Below are 20,838 nucleotides of genomic sequence, written 5' to 3'. Positions count from 1 at the left end.
TGCCGACCGCACCTCACCGCTACTATAATAAATGTATTAACCCCTAAAGCTAAGTCTAACCCTAACACTAACACCCCCTAAGTTAAATATAATTTAAATCTAACGAAATAAATTAACTATTATTAAATAAATTATTCCTATTTTAAACTAAATACTTACCTGTAAAATAAACCCTAATATAGCTACAATATAAATAATAATTATATTATAGCTATTTTAGGATTAATATTTATTTTACAGGCAACTTTGTATTTATTTTAACTAGGTAACTATTTAATAGCTAAAATAGTTAAAATAATAACAAAATTACCTGTAAAATAAATCCTAACCTAAGTTACAATTAAACCTAACACTACACTATCATTAAATAAATTAAATACAATACCTACAAATAAATACAATTAAATAAACTAACTAAAGTACAAAAAATAAAAAAGAACTAAGTTACAAAAAATAAAAAAATATTTACAAACATTAGAAAAATATTACAACAATTTTAAACTAATTACACCTACTCTAAGCCTCCTAATAAAATAACAAAGACCCCCAAAATAAAAAAATGCCCTACCCTATTCTAAATTAAAAAAGTTCAAAGCTCTTTTACCTTACCAGCCCTGAAAAGGGCCATTTGCGGGGCATGCCCCAAATAATTCAGCTCTTTTGCCTGTAAAAAAAAAACATACAATACCCCCGCCAACATTACAACCCACCACCCACATACCCCTAATCTAACCCAAACCCCCCTTAAATAAACCTAACACTAAGCCCCTGAAGATCTTCCTACCTTATCTTCACCATACCAGGTTCACAGATCCGTCCTCCGAAGTCTTGACCCAAGCCTCCGCGATCCATAATCCGGCTGAAGTCTTCTATCAAGTGGCGGCTGAAGAGGTCCAGAAGAGGCTCCAAAGTTTTCATCCTATCCGGGAAGAAGAGGAGATCCGGACCGGCAACCATCTTGATCCAAGCTGCATCTTCTATCTTCATCCGATGACAAACGGCTCCATCTTGAAGACCTCCGACGCGGATCCATCCTCTTCTTCCGACGTCCAACTGAAGAATGAAGGTTCCTTTAAGGGACGTCATCCAAGATGGCGTCCCTCGAATTCCGATTGGCTGATAGGATTCTATCAGCCAATCGGAATTAAGGTAGGAAAATTCTGATTGGCTGATGGAATCAGCCAATCAGATTCAAGTTCAATCCGATTGGATCAGCCAATCGGATTGAACTTGAATCTGATTGGCTGATTCCATCAGCCAATCAGAATATTCCTACCTTAATTCCGATTGGCTGATAGAATCCTATCAGCCAATCGGAATTCGAGGCACGCCATCTTGGATAACATCATTTAAAGGAACCGTCATTCGGCGAGTAGGCGTTGTTAGAAGAGGATGGATCCGCGTCGGCTGGGAAGAAGATGGCTCCGCTCCGGAAGAAAGAAGATTGAAGATGCTGCTTGATAGAAGACTTCATCCCGATGATGGACTTCCGACTTCAGCCCGAGGATGGACGTCACTCTTCAGCCCTCCGCTTGGGCTTGGATCAAGACATCTGAGGCTCTTCTGGACAGATCGGGACCCGGTGGGGTGAAGACAAGGTAGGGAGATCTTCAGGGGCTTAGTGTTAGGTTTATTTAAGGGGGGTTTGGGTTAGATTAGGGGTATGTGGGTGGTGGGTTGTAATGTTGGAGGGGGGTATTGTATGTTTTTTTGTTTTTTTTACAGGCAAAAGAGCTGAATTCTTTGGGGCATGCCCCGCAAAGGGCCCTTTTCAGGGCTGGTAAGGTAAAAGAGCTTTTCTATTTTAATTTTAGAATAGGGTAGGGCATTTTTTTATTTTGGGGGGCTTTGTTATTTTATTAGGGGGCTTAGAGTAGGTGTAATTAGTTTAAAATTGTTGTAATATTTTTCTAATGTTTGTAAATATTGTTTTATTTTTTGTAACTTAGTTCTTTTTTATTTTTTGTACTTTAGTTAGTTTATTTAATTGTAGTTATTTGTAGGTATTGTATTTAATTTATTTAATGATAGTGTAGTGTTAGGTTTAATTGTAGATAATTGTAGGTATTGTATTTAATTAATTTATTGATAGTGTAGTGTTAGGTTTAATTGTAACTTAGGTTAGGATTTATTTTACAGGTAATTTTTTAATTATTTTAACTATTTTAGCTATTAAATAGTTCTTAACTATTTAATAGCTATTGTACCTGGTTAAAATAAATACAAAGTTGCCTGTAAAATAAATATTAATCCTAAAATAGCTATAATATAATTATTATTTATATTGTAGCTATATTAGGGTTTATTTTACAGGTAAGTATTTAGCTTTAAATAGGAATAATTTATTTAATAAGAGTTAATTTATTTCGTTAGATTTAAATTATATTTAATTTAGGGGGGTGTTAGTGTTAGGGTTAGACTTAGCTTTAGGGGTTAATACATTTATTAGAGAATAGCGGTGAGCTCCGGTCGGCAGATTAGGGGTTAATAATTGAAATTAGGTGTCGGCGATGTTAGGGAGGGCAGATTAGGGGTTAATACTATTTATTATAGGGTTATTGAGGCGGGAGTGAGGCGGATTAGGGGTTAATAACTTTATTATAGTAGCGGTGAGATGCGGTCGGCAGATTAGGGGTTAATTATTGTAGGTAGCTGGCGGCGACGTTGTGGGTCTATGGGGAAATTAGGGGTTAATAAATATAATATAGGGGTCGGTGGTGTTAGGGGCAGCAGATTAGGGGTATATAGGGATAATGTAGGTTGCGGCGGTATACGGAGCGACAGATTAGGGGTTAATAATAAAATGCAGGGGTCAGCGATAGCGGGGTCGGCAGATTAGAGGTTAATAAGTGTAAGGTTAGGGGTGTTTAGACTCGGGGTACATGTTAGGATGTTAGGTGCAGACTTAGGAAATGTTTCCCCATAGGAAACAATGGGGCTGCGTTAGGAGCTGAACGCTGCTTTTTTGCAGGTGTTAGGTTTTTTTTCAGCTCAAACTGCCCCATTGTTTCCTATGGGGGAATCGTGCACGAGCACGTTTTTGAAGCTGGCTGCGTCCGTAAGCACCGCTGGTATCGAGAGTTGAAGTTGCGGTAAATATGCTATATGCTCCTTTTTTGGAGCCTAACGCAGCCCTTCTGTGAACTCTAAATACCAGCGGTATTTAAAAGGTGCGGCCAGAAAAAAGCACGCGTAGCTAACGCACCCCTTTGGCCGCAAAACTCTAAATCTAGGCGTATGTTAAACATATAGTGGTTATGATGCATGCACACTCCTAAAACTAACTTAGTATGCTTTGCTGAACATACAGTTGGCACTATCCCTGTGTAACATAGTTCTATTCGTAACGCGATCAATCGGAATAGAGTTGCTTGTTTCAGATTGGTCCCTGCTTTATTTTGATTTCTTTGGAGACCCAGATGGCTTTGTAAGATTTTTTCGATTTCAGAAAGACCCATTTATGTACTGAAATGCTTTATAATTTTGTATTTTATTGTGATTCCTGCTATCGGCCAGGACTTTGTGGGTCCCCCTCTTGTCTGATGTCACTTTGACCTCCCTTCTAAATAAGGCCTTTTTGCCACCTGAAGGGATCTCAAGTGATCAATAGCTCTATTTGGGTCTTGTAAATATATTTGTTCATTCAAAGAGCTTTCACTTTATGATATATATTTTAATATATCAAATAAAAGTTATGTTTTAAGGATAACTGTAGTGCACCCAATACTCTTTTTCCCTTTTACCCTACCTCAGTATGCTGCCATGGGTTCAACAAAGGATAAAAAAAGAGGTAAATTGGAATGATGAAAGCTTCAATCAAAACCATCATCTCTCTTTAATGAAAGGGACAGTCTACTCAAAATTACACTTTCATAATTCAGATAGGGCATTTCATATTAAACAACTTACCAATTTACTTTTATCATCAAATTTGCATTGTTCTCTTGCTATTCTTAGTTTAAAACTAAAATTAGGTAGGCTCATATGCTAATTTCTAAGCCCTTGAAGGCAGCCTCTTATCTGAATGCATTTGACAGTTTTTCACAGCTAGAGTGTGTTAGTTCATGTGTGCCATATAGATAACATTGTGCTCACGCCCGTGGAGTTACTTATGAGAGGGCACTGATTGGCTTAAATAGAAGTCTGTCAAAAGAACTGAAGTAAGAGCGCAGTCTGCAGAGGCATAGATACAAGGTAATCACAGAGGTAAAAAGTATATTAATATTACAGAGTTGGTTATGCAAAACTGGGGAATGGGTAATAAAGCAATTATCTATCTTTTTAAATAAAAAGCATTCTGGAGTAGACTGTACCTTTAAGTTTGTTGCATTGAACAAATAGACTCCATGGGCGAGACTACATAAGTGGCGTCGCCTGCAAAAGCCGGTGATGCCAGTTTTTAGTTGAAGTGAGCGATCACATATACGGAGCTGCATATAAATGCAGTGCATATATTTCACCCGTCGCCCACAGTTTTTACTCCCATAAACTAACATAGAACCGGCATTGCAATTCAGTATCACATATTCAGCGCAAAGACTTATGCGGCGAAAATTGAAACATTTTACTCCATTAACTAAAACCTAACGCATGCGCAATATGTACCTGTCAACCACAACCCCCCACTGTAATAACTAATAAAATCTATTAACCCCTAATCTGCCAACCCCCACATCACAAAGTACCTAATAAACGGCCATATTACGAGTTTTGCGTTATGAGGGGTGCGGTACTAACTTGCACGTTATTCTCACCGCTCACTTACCTACAGCGCTGGTATTACAGGTTTTTATAAACCTGGCGTTAAAAGGCAAGAAGTGAGCGTAGAGCAAAATTGTGCTCCATACCGCACTCCAATACCAGCGCTGCTTAAGTCAGCGGTGATCTGGTTGTTTGTGCTCGATTTCCCCATAGACATCAATGGGGAGAGCCAGCTGAGAAAAAGTCTAACACCTGCAAAAAAGCAGCATAAAGCTCAGTAACGTAGCCGATTCCTATGGGAAAATACATTTTATGTTTACACCTAACACCCTAACATGAACCCCGAGTCTAAACACTCCTAATCTTACACTTATTAACCCCTAATCTGCCGCCCCCAACATCGCCAACACCTGCATTATACTTATTAACCCCTAATCTGCCGCTCCGGACATCCCCGCCACCTACATTATACTTATGAACCGCTAATCTGCTGCCCCCAAAATCGCCGACACCTACATTATATTTATTAACCCCTAATCTGCTGCCCACAACATCGCCGACATCTACATAATGTTATTAACCCCTAATCCGCCACCCCCCCCACAACGCAAAGAACTAATCTAATCACTAAGCCCCCTAACCTAACACCCCCTAAATTAACCCTAAATACATAAAATAAAAAAATACTCAGTTAAAATTTAAATAAAAAATCCTAGCATTAAAACCCCCTGAAAAACAAAAGATTCAATTAAAATAAGTCTAATATTACTAAAAATAAAAAAGTCTAAAATTACAGAAATAAAATAAATGAAATTATCAAAAATAAAAAATGTAAACCTAATCTAATACCCCTATAAAATGAAAAAGCCCCCCCAAAATTAAAACACCCCCTAATCTAACAATAAACTACCAATAGCCCTTAAAAGTGCTTTTTGTAGGGCATTGCCCTAAAGCGATCAGCTCTTTTATCTAAAAAATACAAATTGACTTCTAACAGTAAACTCCCCAAACCAACAAACCCCCCAAAATAAAAAAAACCTAACACTAAAAAAAACCTAAGATACCAATTGTCCCTAACGGGGCATTTGTATGGGCATTGCACATAAAAGGGCAATCAGCTCTTTTGCAGCCTATTAAAATAAAAAAGCCCTATTCCAAAAAAAAAAAAACACCCAAAAAAATAAGTCTAACCCCGAAATAGGTACTCACCATTCCTGAAGTCCGGCGCTGGAGGTCTTCTTCCAGGCAGCAACATCTTCATCCAGCGCGCTCTTCTATCTTTAACAGGAGCGAAGGCGGCACGGAGCGGAGGTGGCCACGGAGCACGAACGGCGAGCTAGGATTTCATTAGCTCTCATCCTATTGGCTGATTTCAAAATAGAAGATAGATGAAGATAGAAGAGGTCCCCGCGCTGGATGAAGATATTCCTGCCTGGAAGAAAACCTTCACCGACTTCAGGAATGGTGAGTACCTATATTGGGGTTAGACTTAGGTTGTTTTTTTTGGGGTGTTTTTTTTTTAGATTAGGGCTTTATTATTTTAATGGGCTGCAAAAGAGCTGATTGCCCTTTTAAGGGCAATGCCCGTACAAATGCCCCTTTAGGGGCAAAGGGTAGCTTAGGTTTTTTTTTTAGTGTTAGGTTTTTTTTTTTATTTTGGTGGGTTTGGTGGGTTTTGGTTTACTGTTAGGGGTTAATTTGTATTTTTGAGGTAAAAGAGCTGACCCTTTTAAAGGCTATTGGTAGTTTAGTGTTAGATTAGGGGGTGTTTCTATTTTGGGGGGCTCTTTTATTTTTATAGGCGTATTAGATTAGGTTTACATTTTTTATTTTTGATAATTTCGTTTATTTTTTTCTGTAATTTTAGACTTTTTTATTTTTGGTAATATTAGACTTTTATTTTAAATGAATCATAGGTTTTTGTTTTTTTAATTTTAGGATTTTTTATTTTAGTTTAAACTTAGTATTTTTTATTTTATTTGATTAGGGTTAACTTAGGGGGTGTTAGGTTAGGGAGTTTAGTGATTAGATTAATTCTTTGCATTATGGGGGATTGCGGTTTAGGGGTTTATTAGGTTTATTGCGTTTTGTGGGGATGCCGGTTTAGGGGTTAATACATTTATTAGGTTTATTGCATTGTGGGAGTTGCCGATTAGGGGTTATTAATTTACTTAGGTTTATTGAGTTGTGGGGGATGGCGGATTAGGGGTTAATAGTTTACTTAGGTATATTGCGTTGTGGGGGGATGGTGGTTTAGGGGTTAATCACTTTTATTATTAGTTGCGATGTGGGGGATGGCGGATATAGGGGTTTATACATTTATTAGGTATATTGTGATGTGGGGGGATGGGGAATATAGGGGTTTTGAAGTGTCGGGTTCATTTTTGGGAGGCGGTTTAGACTTTTACAGACGATGTAACATTTTTTTGTTTTTTTGCTTATGCGCCGGCAGTTTATAAACTCACTGGCGACTCCAGAAATATGTATTTGCTCACATTTCTGAACATTGCTAGTTTATCCGGCTTACGGCAGTATATGAACTGCTGCTGTTGTATATGTGATTCACCCGATGAGCAAGGTGAACTTACGGGTGACGCGGTTTTCAGCAGTTATGCTGAAACCAGTGACGCATATGTAATCTCGCCAATTGTTTCCTGTAGGTTATGCTACCAATATGTGATAAGAAATCCAATATGCAGAAGCGCCGCACAAAGCACGGTGTGTTGAAGAAATAGCAGTAACAATCACATAGATGAGCGAAATCCCAAGGGGTAAAAAAAACAACCACATTTCCTACCTTGTCCGATGGTCTTATTATAATACTTTCATTATCAGAGAGTTGTTTAAGGGCAAATCTTTCTTTAACTGTCAAATTTAGATGCTGCTTAGTAAATTTAGTGGCAATAGATTCATTTAATGTTCTAGGTTTTACTTCTACTGTCTTCTGGAAAACATCCAGAACTTTGGAACGTGTATTTATCGGATAAAATTTACCTTTATTCCTGATATGTTTCAGAGAGATATCCCTTTCTCCTAACCGGTCATGAGAATAATCCACCACCCCCCTTCTTGTAAGAGATTCTCTAGATCCTTTACAGTATTCCATTCTGAAAAGTTAAGTTCCAAGGGAGTTGCACTAGATGTAGCACCTTCAGTCACAATAGGGGAGTCCTTTTGTGCCTCTCCATCACTTAAAAAATAATGTTTCTGCAAAGTAATTTTCCTTGCAAATGTTTTGATATCTAGAATCGTTTCAAATAGGTTAAAGTGATGGGAAGGCACAAAATTAAGACCCCTAGACAATAGACTAACTTGAGTGGGTGTGAGTGGTACAGATGACAAATTAATAAAAAATTTTGTTAGGCATATCTCTTTGTCTCTTTCTGAGACCTGGTGGTATATGTCCTTTGTGTCATTCTTTGATTGTCTCTTTGTTTCCCTTTTAGTTTTCTTGCACCCTCCTCTTCTACCTCTGTGTGTTTTATTCTGCCTGCATGCACTGTCCATTGCTGCTCGTTTTTTAACTGTGCTGTAGAGGGATCTAGGTCTTGTGTGTCTTCTTGTTGTTGTAATACCACAGGAATAGCTCCTTCATTGCATGTATCTCCATCGGATGAATCACACTCATATTCAGTATCCGAAAAGGTTACTGTTTTTCCTTTTTTGCTTGATTTCCATTCCATTTTATTCTTATGATTGTTTTTTTGTGATGTACATAGAATTTAAACCTTAAAATTTATATGAAAGTTTTGGTTTATATTCACAACAGTCTATTAACATATTGGCATATAACTTTGAATATACTTAACTATTGACATGTCTAATATACAGTATCTATGACTGCTCTATGTTAACAGGTAATACATTGGATTTTTCTCATATATTAAGGAACTTCGCCATATGAGTACTCTTATCCAATCAGGTTTTATTACAATGAATTTGTGATATTCACAAACACTTTAACTGAGAAATACTTTTAATATGCAAAATAAAGGTTTTGTTGCTCTATTCTTATAATAAGCAAGAGAAAATGACTTATTTAGCTTGCTTATATAAGGTGAGACATTAATTTTGTAATTGAATAATTTTAAATGGGACTTCATAAAATTAAATCATATATATATTGGTAATAGGGAAAAAAAAAGAAAACAGAACTTTTAATGTAGTTCTGAACAACTCTGATGAAAAAGATGTGTTAAAGATAGAGTTAATGATGCTTCAAGCAGTACAAGTAAATCCAATGATATACTGCTAAGTTTATGTAGAGATAATTTCTTCACGCACTCACACATACACGCAATAAAAATATATTTACAATCCAGACATACTCGCTTGTAACCCAAAATGCTTTAGACAGAGTAAGATGTACATCTCCAATATCAGAAGGGAAAATGATATGTAACAAACAATAGATTCAGGAGTAGCTGATATATATATAACTTATTGTAGCGTGGAGAGCGGTACTTATCTTAAACTGAAGCGGAGGTTGAAGCGTGGAGAGCCGTAATGCCTTTGAGAAGGCTGACCGGGAGGAAGCAGGCAGCTCTATGATCCGGTGTCTGTTTGGTGTGAGTGCGACTTCGGCGTGAGGAAAGTAGATCCGGCAGGCATAAGAATCCGGAAGATGGATCCCGGTAATGGATAGGAGTAACAGCAGATACCCAGCGGTTATCGAGTAGGAAAACAAATGTGACCTGAAAGACTTGGCAAAAAGTCTAAAGATAAAGTAGGTTCACAGAGGAACAAGGTAGTCTGTGAGGATCAACTTCAATTTTCAGGCCCTGAATGAGGGAAAAGTTCTTCCTTAAATAGGAAGGAAGTACTTATGCAGGTTCAGATTTAAAGGGATATCACATGCCCCCTTCCTCAGGGAATCACCCCCGGGGATTCCGTATGTGGTTTGAGAGGATTTTTCTTATGGAAAGCCCTGATCACCCGGGGTGAATGGACTTCAGAATGGATGAGCCAAGAGTTGTCCTCAGGGCCATAACCCTTCCATTTAATGAGATATTCCAATTTATGCCTGTTTATCCTAGAATCCAGTATGGATTCTACCTCAAATTCTTCTTGATGATCCACCATAATAGGAGGTGGAGGAACGGAAGAAGTATGGTCTTTGATTGGAAATGGTTTCAACAATGATATATGGAAAGAATGATGTATTTTATAGTCTTTAGGTAATTTAAGCCTTACCACGTTGGAATTGATCACTTGTTCTATTGGAAATGGACCCAAGAACTGATTCGCAAGTTTCTTGCTAGGAACATAGAGTTTGAGATTCTTTGTTGATAGAAGTACTAAATCCCCAATCTTATAATCAGGACCTTTTCTATGTTTTAGGTCATAATATGTCTTTTGATATTGTTTAGCTTCTTGTTTTAAGGCCTTATGAACTTCTTGTTCTATAGGTGTCAGGACACCTATGATTTTTTCGGGAACATAGGTGAACTGATTCGCAAGTTTCTTGCTAGGAACATAGAGTTTGAGATTCTTTGTTGATAGAAGTACTAAATCCCCAATCTTATAATCAGGACCTTTTCTATGTTTTAGGTCATAATATGTCTTTTGATATTGTTTAGCTTCTTGTTTTAAGGCCTTATGAACTTCTTGTTCTATAGGTGTCAGGACACCTATGATTTTTTCGGGAGGGATAGTAAAATTAGGTGGTTCATGAGTCAGACTTTCATATATACGTGATAAAGCATCGACCTTAGTATTTTGACTGCCAGGTTTGTAGGTAATTATAAAGTTAAAACGGTCTAAAAATAATGACCATCTTGCTTGTCTGGCTGTCAAAGTCTTGTTCTTTTTTAAGTATTCAAGATTCTTATGGTCAGTAAAAATAATGAACGGGAGTTTAGATCCTTCCAGGAGGTGTCTCCATTGTTCTAAAGCATTCTTTATTGCTAACAGTTCTTTGTCTCCCACACTATAGTTACATTCTGCACTAGTTAGCGTTCTTGAATAAAAAGCTATTGGGTGAATTTCACCATTTTCACCATGTTGCTGGGAGAGTACTGCTCCTATGCCTGTATTAGAGGCATCTACTTCAAGTTGGAATTGAAGTTCGAAGTTGGGTAGTGATAAGATTGGAGCTGTAGTAAATAACTCTTTAAATTTATCAAAGGTTTCTTGGGCTTTTTCAGACCATTTGAATCTTTGATTAACACTAGTTAGTTGTGTCAATGGTCTAACTATTGAAGAGAAATTTTTAATAAACTTTCGATAAAAATTAGCGGAACCTATAAAGCGTTGTAGCACTTTCACAGTAGTGGGAGCAGGCCAATCTTTAATGGCAGACACTTTTTCAGGATCCATTTGTACTTGGTTAGGAGTTATTATATAACCTAAAATTTTTATCTTAGAGACGTGGAATACGCATTTTTCTAATTTTGCGTATAATTTGTGCTCCTTAAGACGAGTGAGTACCCATCTTACATGCTTTTCGTGTTCAGTGGAAGATTTGGAGTATATTAAAATGTCATCTAAATAGATGATAACACAGATGTCCATGAGATTGTGGAATATTTCATTAATAAAATGCTGGAAGGTTGCAGGAGCATTGCTTAGGCCGAAAGGCATTACATTGTATTGGAAAAGCCCATATCGGGTTCTAAAGGCAGTTTTCCATTTGTGTCCTTCTTTCATACGTATAAGGTTATAAGCCCCCTTAAGATCAAGCTTTGAATAGATAGTAGCTTCATTTAACCGTTCTAATAGTTTGGGTATGAGGGGTAGAGGATACCTGTTTTTAATAGTTATTTCATTTAAGGCTCTGTAGTCAATAATAGGTCTTATTGTACCGTCTTTATTACGTACTAAGAACATTCCAGCAGCAGCTTGAGATGTTGAATGATATATAAATCCTTTTCGGAGATTGTCGTTGAGATAGGAACGTAAGTACGTTAACTCTTCTTGTGATAGTGGGTATATTTTGCCGTGAGGTATTTGAGAGCCAGGTATTAAATCAATTGGGCAGTCAAACTCCATATGAGGGGGCAGATTTTCTGCCTCTTTTAGATCAAACACCTCTGCCAGATCCTGATAAATTTCTGTTAGTTCTTGTTCTATAGCAGAGATTGACTGAAATGGGAAACAGGTATTTAAACAGAATGGCGATTCTAATGTTACCTGTGGAGTGGACCAGTCTATGCTGGGGTTATGTTTTTGTAACCATGTAAAACCTAAAATGAGAGTATGCATGTGGATGGAAATTAGGTCAAAAGATAGATATTCTGTATGTCCATTGTCCGTGGTCACTAGTAAAGGTATTGTTTGATGGGTAATGGGACCGTGTTGTATGTGTGAGCCATCAATGAGTTTAACAGAGACTGGTTGTGCCTTGCAAACAATAGGAATTTTATTTAAATCAACAAAAGAAATATCTATATAATTTCCGGCTGCCCCTGAATCGATCAATGCGTTAGAACGTACGTTTTTCCGATCCCACTGTAAAGAAAGGTTAAGAGTCAGTTGAGGTTTTTGAGTGAAGTCTAAAATATTATGTCTTAAATGATTCTTACCCTTCTTCTGCCTTTGAAGAATTGGGCAATTAGTAACGGAGTGTTCTTTTTGCCCAAAGTATAGGCAAAGATTCTCAGATCTGCGTCTGGCCTTTTCTTCGGGTGTTAATGGTCCCTTTATGGCTCCAATCTCCATTGGGGTCTGATTTGATGTACCCTCTTCCTGGTTTGGGGTGTAAAGATATGGTCGTCTTGGTGTAGTGTCATAAGTAGCTCTCTCAGCCTTCCTTTCACGCAGGCGACGATCCAGGGTAGTACTTAATTTCATGAGTCCGTTTAGGGATTCGGGCATCTCCAAACGGGACAACTCATCTTTTAATGTTTCCGAAAGTCCCAATCTGAATTGGTTCTTCAAACTAATTTCATTCCATTTGGAATCTTCAATCCACATTTGGAATTCGGTAATATAGTCTTCTACATTCCTTTTATCCTGTTTTAGGGATCTCAATTTTGTTTCTGCCGTTATCTGAGAGTGAGAATCCTCATATAAGGATGTCATGGACAAAAAAAATTCTTCCAGGGAATCCAAGATTGGATGGTTACTCTCAAAATATCTATTAGCCCATGAGCGGGGCTCCTCCTGGAGGAAGGAGATAGTGGTACAAACCTTGATTCTCTCAGAATGATAAGTCTTAGGCCTAAGTGAGAAAAGTAAATTGCAAGCATTTTTAAAGTCTCTACATTCACTTCCTTTGCCAGCAAAGGGTTGTGGGTAATTAATGTGTGGTTCAGGGACTTCTGAACTTTTCACTGGTAAACATTCTTTTACTAGAGTTTTGAGTGCTTTATTTTCTGTTTGCACCTCAGTTAAGGCCCTGGCTAAATATTCCAATTTTTGGTGAATATTAGTGAATTCATTCTTTATTTCATTAGGATCCATCTTTAATTTTATACAGGTTATAACCTTTTAGGCCTGAAAATTCTGTGATATTCACAAACACTTTAACTGAGAAATACTTTTAATATACAAAATAACGGTTTTGTTGCTCTATTCTTATAATAAGCAAGAGAAAATGACTTATTTAGCTTGCTTATATAAGGTGAGACATTAATTTTGTAATTGAATAATTTTAAATGGGACTTCATAAAATGAAATCATATATATATTGGTTATAGGAAAAAAAATGAAAACAGAACTTTAAATGTAGTTCTGAACAACTCTGATGAAAAATATGTGTTAAAGATAGCGTTAATGATGCTTCAAGCAGTTCAATTAAATCCAATGATATACTGCTAAGTTTATGTAGAGATAATTTCTTCACGCACTCACACATACACGCAATAAAAATATATTTACAATCCAATCATACTCGCTTGTAACCCAAAATGCTTTAGACAGAGTAAGATGTACATCTCCAATATCAGAAGGGAAAATGATATGTAACAAACAATAGATTCAGGAGTAGCTGATATATATATAACTTATTGTAGCGTGGAGAGCGGTACTTATCTTAAACTGAAGCGGAGGTTGAAGCGTGGAGAGCGGTAATGCCTTTGAGAAGGCTGACCGGGAGGAAGCAGGCAGCTCTATGATCCGGTGTCTGTTTGGTGTGAGCGCGACTTCGGCGTGAGGAAAGTAGATCCGGCAGGCGTAAGAATCTGGAAGATGGATCCCGGTAATGGATAGGAGTAACAGCAGATACCCAGCGGTTATCAAGTAGGAAAACAAATGTGACCTGAAAGACTTGGCAAAAAGTCTAAAGATAAAGTAGGTTCACAGAGGAACAAGGTAGTCTGTGAGGATCAACTTCAATTTTCAGGCCCTGAATGAGGGAAAAGTACTTCCTTAAATAGGAAGGAAGTACTTATGCAGGTTCAGATTTAAAGGGATATCACAGAATTTTACTAATTGAACAGCCTTTAAAAGGCACATGAACTGATTCACAGGTAAGCAGTGATCAAGTGCGCATGCGCACGAAATGCGTCTGCGTGTAAATCTGTTCTATTTTTCAACCTGATGGTTGTGTTTGTTGCTGGCTATTTGGCTTATCTGTTTTTAAACTTTGGAATAAAGAGTTTTTGTATTTTTTACCCCTTGGGATTTCGCTCATCTATATGATTGTTACTGCTATTTCTTCAACACACCGTGCTTTGTGCAGCTCTTCTGCATATTGGATTACTGAAGTTTTGTTTGGGGCGTGTATGGCAGTTCCGCCGCAGTAGCAGCCCAGGCATTGGTAAACGCAGGGGGTGTGTCCCCGCTCACGCTCCATTGTGCCGGTTCTACAGATGATCGTGGATGGAAGCAGGTGAGCGCTCTTTATATACAACTAATCTGTATCCAATATGTGATAAGAGGTACAGTATGTAGTTCACTTCTTTACACAAAATTACTTTCACTAACTAGTATTATTACCAAACTTATTTGTGCTTAAAATAACTTATATTGAATAAACATGTACAAATATATAGGTTCATAAAATACCTACTGAAAAAATGTTGCTATAAAACCAACTGTTAAGAAATAGTAGTATAAATTGTATTAAATACATATATATATTTTACTATTTAAAATTTCACATTTCTATAATGCATTTCATATAGAGCCTGGTTATTCAACAGCTGGGCTGCGGCCCAGTACCAGGCTGTGATGAACCCTGCTAGATGGCTAGGACCAGACATACACCTGCTGCTCGCTCTGACAGGCCCATCTCTCCACACATAAGGAATACCAGGAAGGCATGTGCACATAGTGTGCATGCGTGTGCATTCATGTGCACGTGTGTGCATGTAGTGTCACACTGCTCCTCTGCTCTACTGTGGCCATTGCCATGGACACAGGCACTCCTCCTGTTGCTAGGGATACGGCAGTGTAACTGCGGCATGGTGATGACATCATCACCACCCGCCCTGTCTTCCCTATATATAGGCCTCAGTCTCTCTCACCTGTGTCCAATTATAGGTGTTACTTCTTGTGCTCCTAGGTGCTGTATATATGTATGCTAAATTGCTGTATTCATTCACTGTTGCTGAACTCCTGTTTTGACTACTCTGCTTGCCTTAACCCCTATATTGCTGGACTGCTTAACTGCTGATGAACTCTGCCTGTTTGACTATGCTGCTTGCCTTAATCTCTGCATTGCTGTATTGCTTAACTGTTGATTAACTCTGCCTTTTTGACTACTCTGCTTGCCTTAACCCCTGAATTGCTGGATTGCTTTACCGTTGAACTTTGCCTTTTTTTTTACTACTCTGCTTGCCTTAACCCCTGATTGCTGGACTGCTTTACTCTTGATAAACTCTGCCTGTTTTGACTTCTCTGCTTGCCTTAACCTCTGCAATACTGGATTGCTTAACTGTTGATGAACTCTGCCTGTCGGACCATTCTATTGGTTTACCCCTGAACTGTTATACTGCTGGGTATCCTTTTGTTGCTGACTCCTGCCTGTTCTCGGTCCTTCTATTGGTTTACCCCTGAACTGCTATACTGCTGGATTGCCTTCCTAATGCCACTGAGTACTGCCCTGCCTGTTGTGAGTACTGCTTACCTCATTTTACAAACTCTCGTTCTGCTCTGGGATATTTCCTATCATTCCACTTGACGCCGGGATAAGAAGACTACTGGCCAAGTTTGGTCTGATAGTGGAATATCCCACAAGCATTACATGTAGTGGCAGTTCAGTGGGAGGATAGCGTGAGGCAAGGAGCAGACGGGATTGGACCTGGACACCGCAGGTACAGTATGTTTGTGATACCTGCCCACTGACACCAATAAAACCATTGACACCAATAAAGATATTCTCCCCCAACTGACACCAATACATATATCAATACCAGGCCATTGACACTTACAGCTAATTATTAATGGGCCTTGAGGTTACTTTGGTTGAGAACCACTGATATAAAGTATTTTATTTATTACTTATGTTTTATTCACATCATAATAATTATTCAGTGTGTATAAAATATACAAATATCTTGACAGACTGTAGCACTTTATTTTAGTTTAACATTCTGGCTATAGAATCTGCAGAGCTTTGACGACAATTATGATAAAGCAGTGCTTCTTTTTAAATAAAATTGCTAGAGCATAAAATGGTTAAACAAAAACTAAAAGGAAAAAAATAAACGTAAGACTATTATTTTTCCTACAGAAGAAGAAAGTAACTTTTTTAATAATAAAATTGCTATTTTACTTACATTATAGAACAACTGAATGTTTACAATCCTTAAAATAATAAAAGGCTACAGTTTGGAAAGTAATTTTATAGTTGGTGCAAATTAACAGCCCGTGTCTTTGTTTTACTTTTATATGGACATAGAACAATTGGTCAATCATGCCTGTTACAGTACTTCACTGAGCTATCTTCAGGCATTCATTTACTTTACATGTTTGCAAGTCAAATGAGTTTTGCAAAGGTATACTGTAGTCTACATAGGCTGTCCACAGGCTTAAATGCTCAGCTCTGATAGGGTCGTGTTAGCAAAAATGTTCTATATTTGTATAATTGTGGTTTATGGGGTCTAACCACCCACAGGCCAAACAAAATCAAGGCTAAGAAATTTTAGATGGTTAAGCTATAAAATATTTTCATTTGGCACCTAGGATACTTACCCAGCCTTCATCACCAATTGAATTTTTGACCTAACTAGTAACTGCAAGAGAAAAAAAACCCTCTTCACTGCCCTTAGAGTGAGATAATTTTATTTTTGGTGCACAAGTAAAACTATACATTAAATATAAATATTGCGGTGTAATCTGTATTCCAGCTATTTTTGGTTCAATTAAACTTCATCTCTGTCACAAATTCTGTTTTCTCTCTATCTATCTGTATATCTAGCTATCTCATTTTTCTCTGTCTATCTTTATATCTATCACAACAAATTACTTAATGCAGCAGTTTCATTTTAACTAATTAAGAGCCTCCCCATTTTTTGTTACATCATCAGCATCACTAATGACATCACACCTCAATAAAATAATACATTTACTTAAGTTCATATATAGTACAAATATAATTTTATGTATAACATAAAATGGAGACCATGGTAAAATAAATATATATTTTTTCTTATCTACCATAAATGCGCAAAATGTGTATCAGAACGAAACATGTTTTAACTTTTAACAGTAAATAAAAAATACATGAACAAAGTTACACTGTAATAATCAATACAGTTAACTATCAAGAATTTTTAAATTGGAAATACCTATAACCCATCATTATCCAATCATAATAATAAAATAATCCAATAATTATCTTTCAAATTATAGGTAATTTGAGGAGCTGTATACCCATTTAGTATAATGTAATAATTACATATGTGGTCTGCATAATACAATAACGATAAATCGATAATATGTGTTATTATTTTTGTTCTCAAATAAACATTAAAAAAGCAGAATAAAGAATAATATGCATATGGTAACATAACATCACCTTGTAAGATCACTTTTAAATGTATGAAGATTTTCCTTATTGATTTAAACAATGAGGGTCAATTTATTAAGGTGAGAATGCTGCTTCAGAGCCATTAGCGCGCCTACAAACCTTGGGTTAAGAAGTGGTCATAAGACCGCTGATCCTAACCTCTCTACCTCAGAAGTGGAGGAGTTAAAGGGATAGGAAAGTCACAATTAAACAAGAATCAGACAGAGCATGGCATTTTAAGACACTTTTAAATTCAGTTCTATTTTCAAATGTATTTTGTTCTTTTGGTAACCCTTGTTAAAAGGATTTGCACATATCCTACAATAGTTGGAGCTAGCTGCTGATTGGTGCCTGCACACATTTGTCTCTTGTGATTGGCTAACTAGATGTGTTCAGCCAGCTGCTAGCAGTACAATGCAGTGCCTTCAGCAAACGATAACAAGCGAATAAAGCAAATTTGATAATAGAAGTAAAATGGAAAGTAGCTTAAAATTGTATGTTTTATCCAAATAATGAAATAAAATGTGGTGTCCTGCCCCTTTAAATCACTAGGGTGATTGCCAAGTCCAGCTGTGGGATTTGTTGTACAGGTGACGGGGGCGGAACTAACACTTGCTAAACTAAAAATGGTCTCACAGGTTCCCTGTTTGGGAATGGGGGTCTTAGACTATTATATCTTTTTTATAACAGCAATGTAAATTAGGCCTAAAAGAGACAACATCCCACCAGGAAAATAAGGCTCCTTCTTCAGACAGTCTGATTTACAATAATGAATATTTTTTGTTATGGAAAACTTTTGGAGTTTTAGTCTTTTTCTGAGCATTTTCTTTAATATAGTGAGCACAATTTTTGCTACATTTACTACATATTATGAGGCATACAACATTAGATGATGAGCAAGTTAAAAAGTCATGGATATTACACACTTTTGTTTTCTGTTGGGTAGTGACATTGTCTCTCTGCTTAGGATTTCAGAACAGGTATTGAATCTTTTTTGTTTGCATGAAAATGTGTAATTTTGTTGTGGGGTGTAACAGGTTGGCTTTTGATAATCATTATGTGTGCACGAGCGAAAAACTTGGTCCAGCCTAATCATTCATTACAAATATTATAAAAAAAATGTTTTTCAAATATTCATTGTCTGTGTTAATTGGTATTAATCTAGTTTTAAATGAACGAATATCGACCATACGTTAAAACAAATATAAGTGTTCCTTTGCTATAGGTGTAAAAGTTCACCTGTAGCTTAGAATACTTTAACGTACTAGAGAGCCGTGCTAATCGTGATCCTTCTTCGCAGAGACCTGTGCAGGCCCTGTGAGCCGCCGTGTCTCCTATTAGCGTGGGCGGGGCTCTGTGAAGAAGAGGTTGGGATTGGCACAGTTCTCTAGTGCAATAAAGGTAAATATTTTAACTATTTAAAGGAAGCAAATGAATAATACTGTTCATTCTTTTCTTTCATTTTCATGCTGCATAATTTCAGATATTTGTTTTGTGGAATTAAGATGGATATCAATGTTTTGTTCATGAAAGTGCATTTATAGCTAAACAAATGTACGTCTAATAATCATTCTTTTAAGATCTTGGGTTTGCCTATAAAAGAAGAGTGGTGGTTTTGTGAATAATTTCTTATGATGGCTATCCTTGTGGAGAGTTGGTTGTAAGTCTCTGACAATTTTCGTTAACATCTCTAATAACAGTGGAAACTAGTATATGACTACAATTGATCTTCTTCTACAGAGGTAGTCTGTATTGAAGAGATTTGTCCCTGGGTATTTTAGTGGCTCTGTTAAGTTGTGTGGTAGCCCTAGTTACTGGATACATTATTTGTGATTTGAGATGTAATTAATGTATTCCCACATAGAAGTCAATGAAGCAAGAAAAGTGGGAAAAAAACCTACTTGCGCGCAAACCCAATTGCGTATTCTCAAGTGTGCTAACCCGACATAAAAATATGAATATTTTGCATTCCATTGTTCTTCACAAAGCAGAACATGTTCTATTTATTCATAAATATATATTTCTACATATAGCTGATGGTATTTTGCTACAATATATACTGTATCTATACCTATGTATGTATATACTGTATATATATATATGATTATATATAAGTATAGATATATACAGATAAATATAGGAATATCTATTTATAAATACATAGAACATATTCCCCTATGTACAGAACTTCGTAATGTGAAATATTTACAGTAAATACACAGTATAACACTTTATTAAATAGGAATATTGTATAAAAATGCTTTTTTCATGTTTTCATCTACTTAACTGCAAAGGGCTCCAATGCACTTCTATATTTGTCTTTGTATGCATATATGCACATATAAATGCAAAAATACATCTGTACACACATATAAACATATATATATTATATATATATATATATATATATATATATATATATATATATATATATATATATATATATATATATATATGTTTTGGGTAAAGTTAGATATTGGGTAATACTAGGATTACCCGGGTAAAACGTACATTACCTAAGCGGCTGTGAGTAAAGCCCAATGTATGGTCATAAATCCCCTCAGAGTCATCGAGTCACTGCATCAAACATATATAGCATGCACTTTAATTCCCCCATCTTCACTATCTTTTTTGCCTCCGCCTGGGATGTTCAAGGGAGGCAAAGATGCCAGAGAATCCTCTGTCAACACTAATGGGACATAATTTATCACCCTAGGCTGAAGTTTTTTTATGGGCAGCTATGCTAGGGTACTGCACTGCTAGGGATCAGTAACTTTGAACAAGTCAAGGGTTCAAGTTACTATGATAGGAAGCTGGCTTTGAGACAATTGAATTGGCAATGGGGCAAAAAAGGGGTTAATTTAATTTAATTAAACCTTATTATTTCCCCCTATGATTATGTGAGTGAAGTGTGTGTAGGGATTTCTCTGTATTTGTTGCAACAGAGCAATGCCGTTTATTCACGCATTTTTTACTAAGCTGTGGCGCACTTACAATTTTGTGTCAGTCTTTTGCGGTCACGTGACCGTATTTCACGCTTCCGCCTCTACGGCTTCCCTGTCAGCCGGATTAAGAGCATAACGCATTGCGGTGTGTGTTAGTTCTGTCCTCTGATGGGAGGATTCCTCAGTGGCTTCTGATAGGCGAATAACAAGCAGCAACTGATGGCTCTTCTACTACAACTGGTGGCTCTTCTATTTTGCATTTTGATAGTGGATCTTCACGACTGGTCTCTGGAGCGG

The sequence above is a fragment of the Bombina bombina genome, chromosome 6, assembly GCF_027579735.1.
Source record: "Bombina bombina isolate aBomBom1 chromosome 6, aBomBom1.pri, whole genome shotgun sequence".
Lineage (NCBI taxonomy): Eukaryota > Metazoa > Chordata > Amphibia > Anura > Bombinatoridae > Bombina > Bombina bombina.
This window is presented reverse-complemented; position numbering follows the sequence as displayed.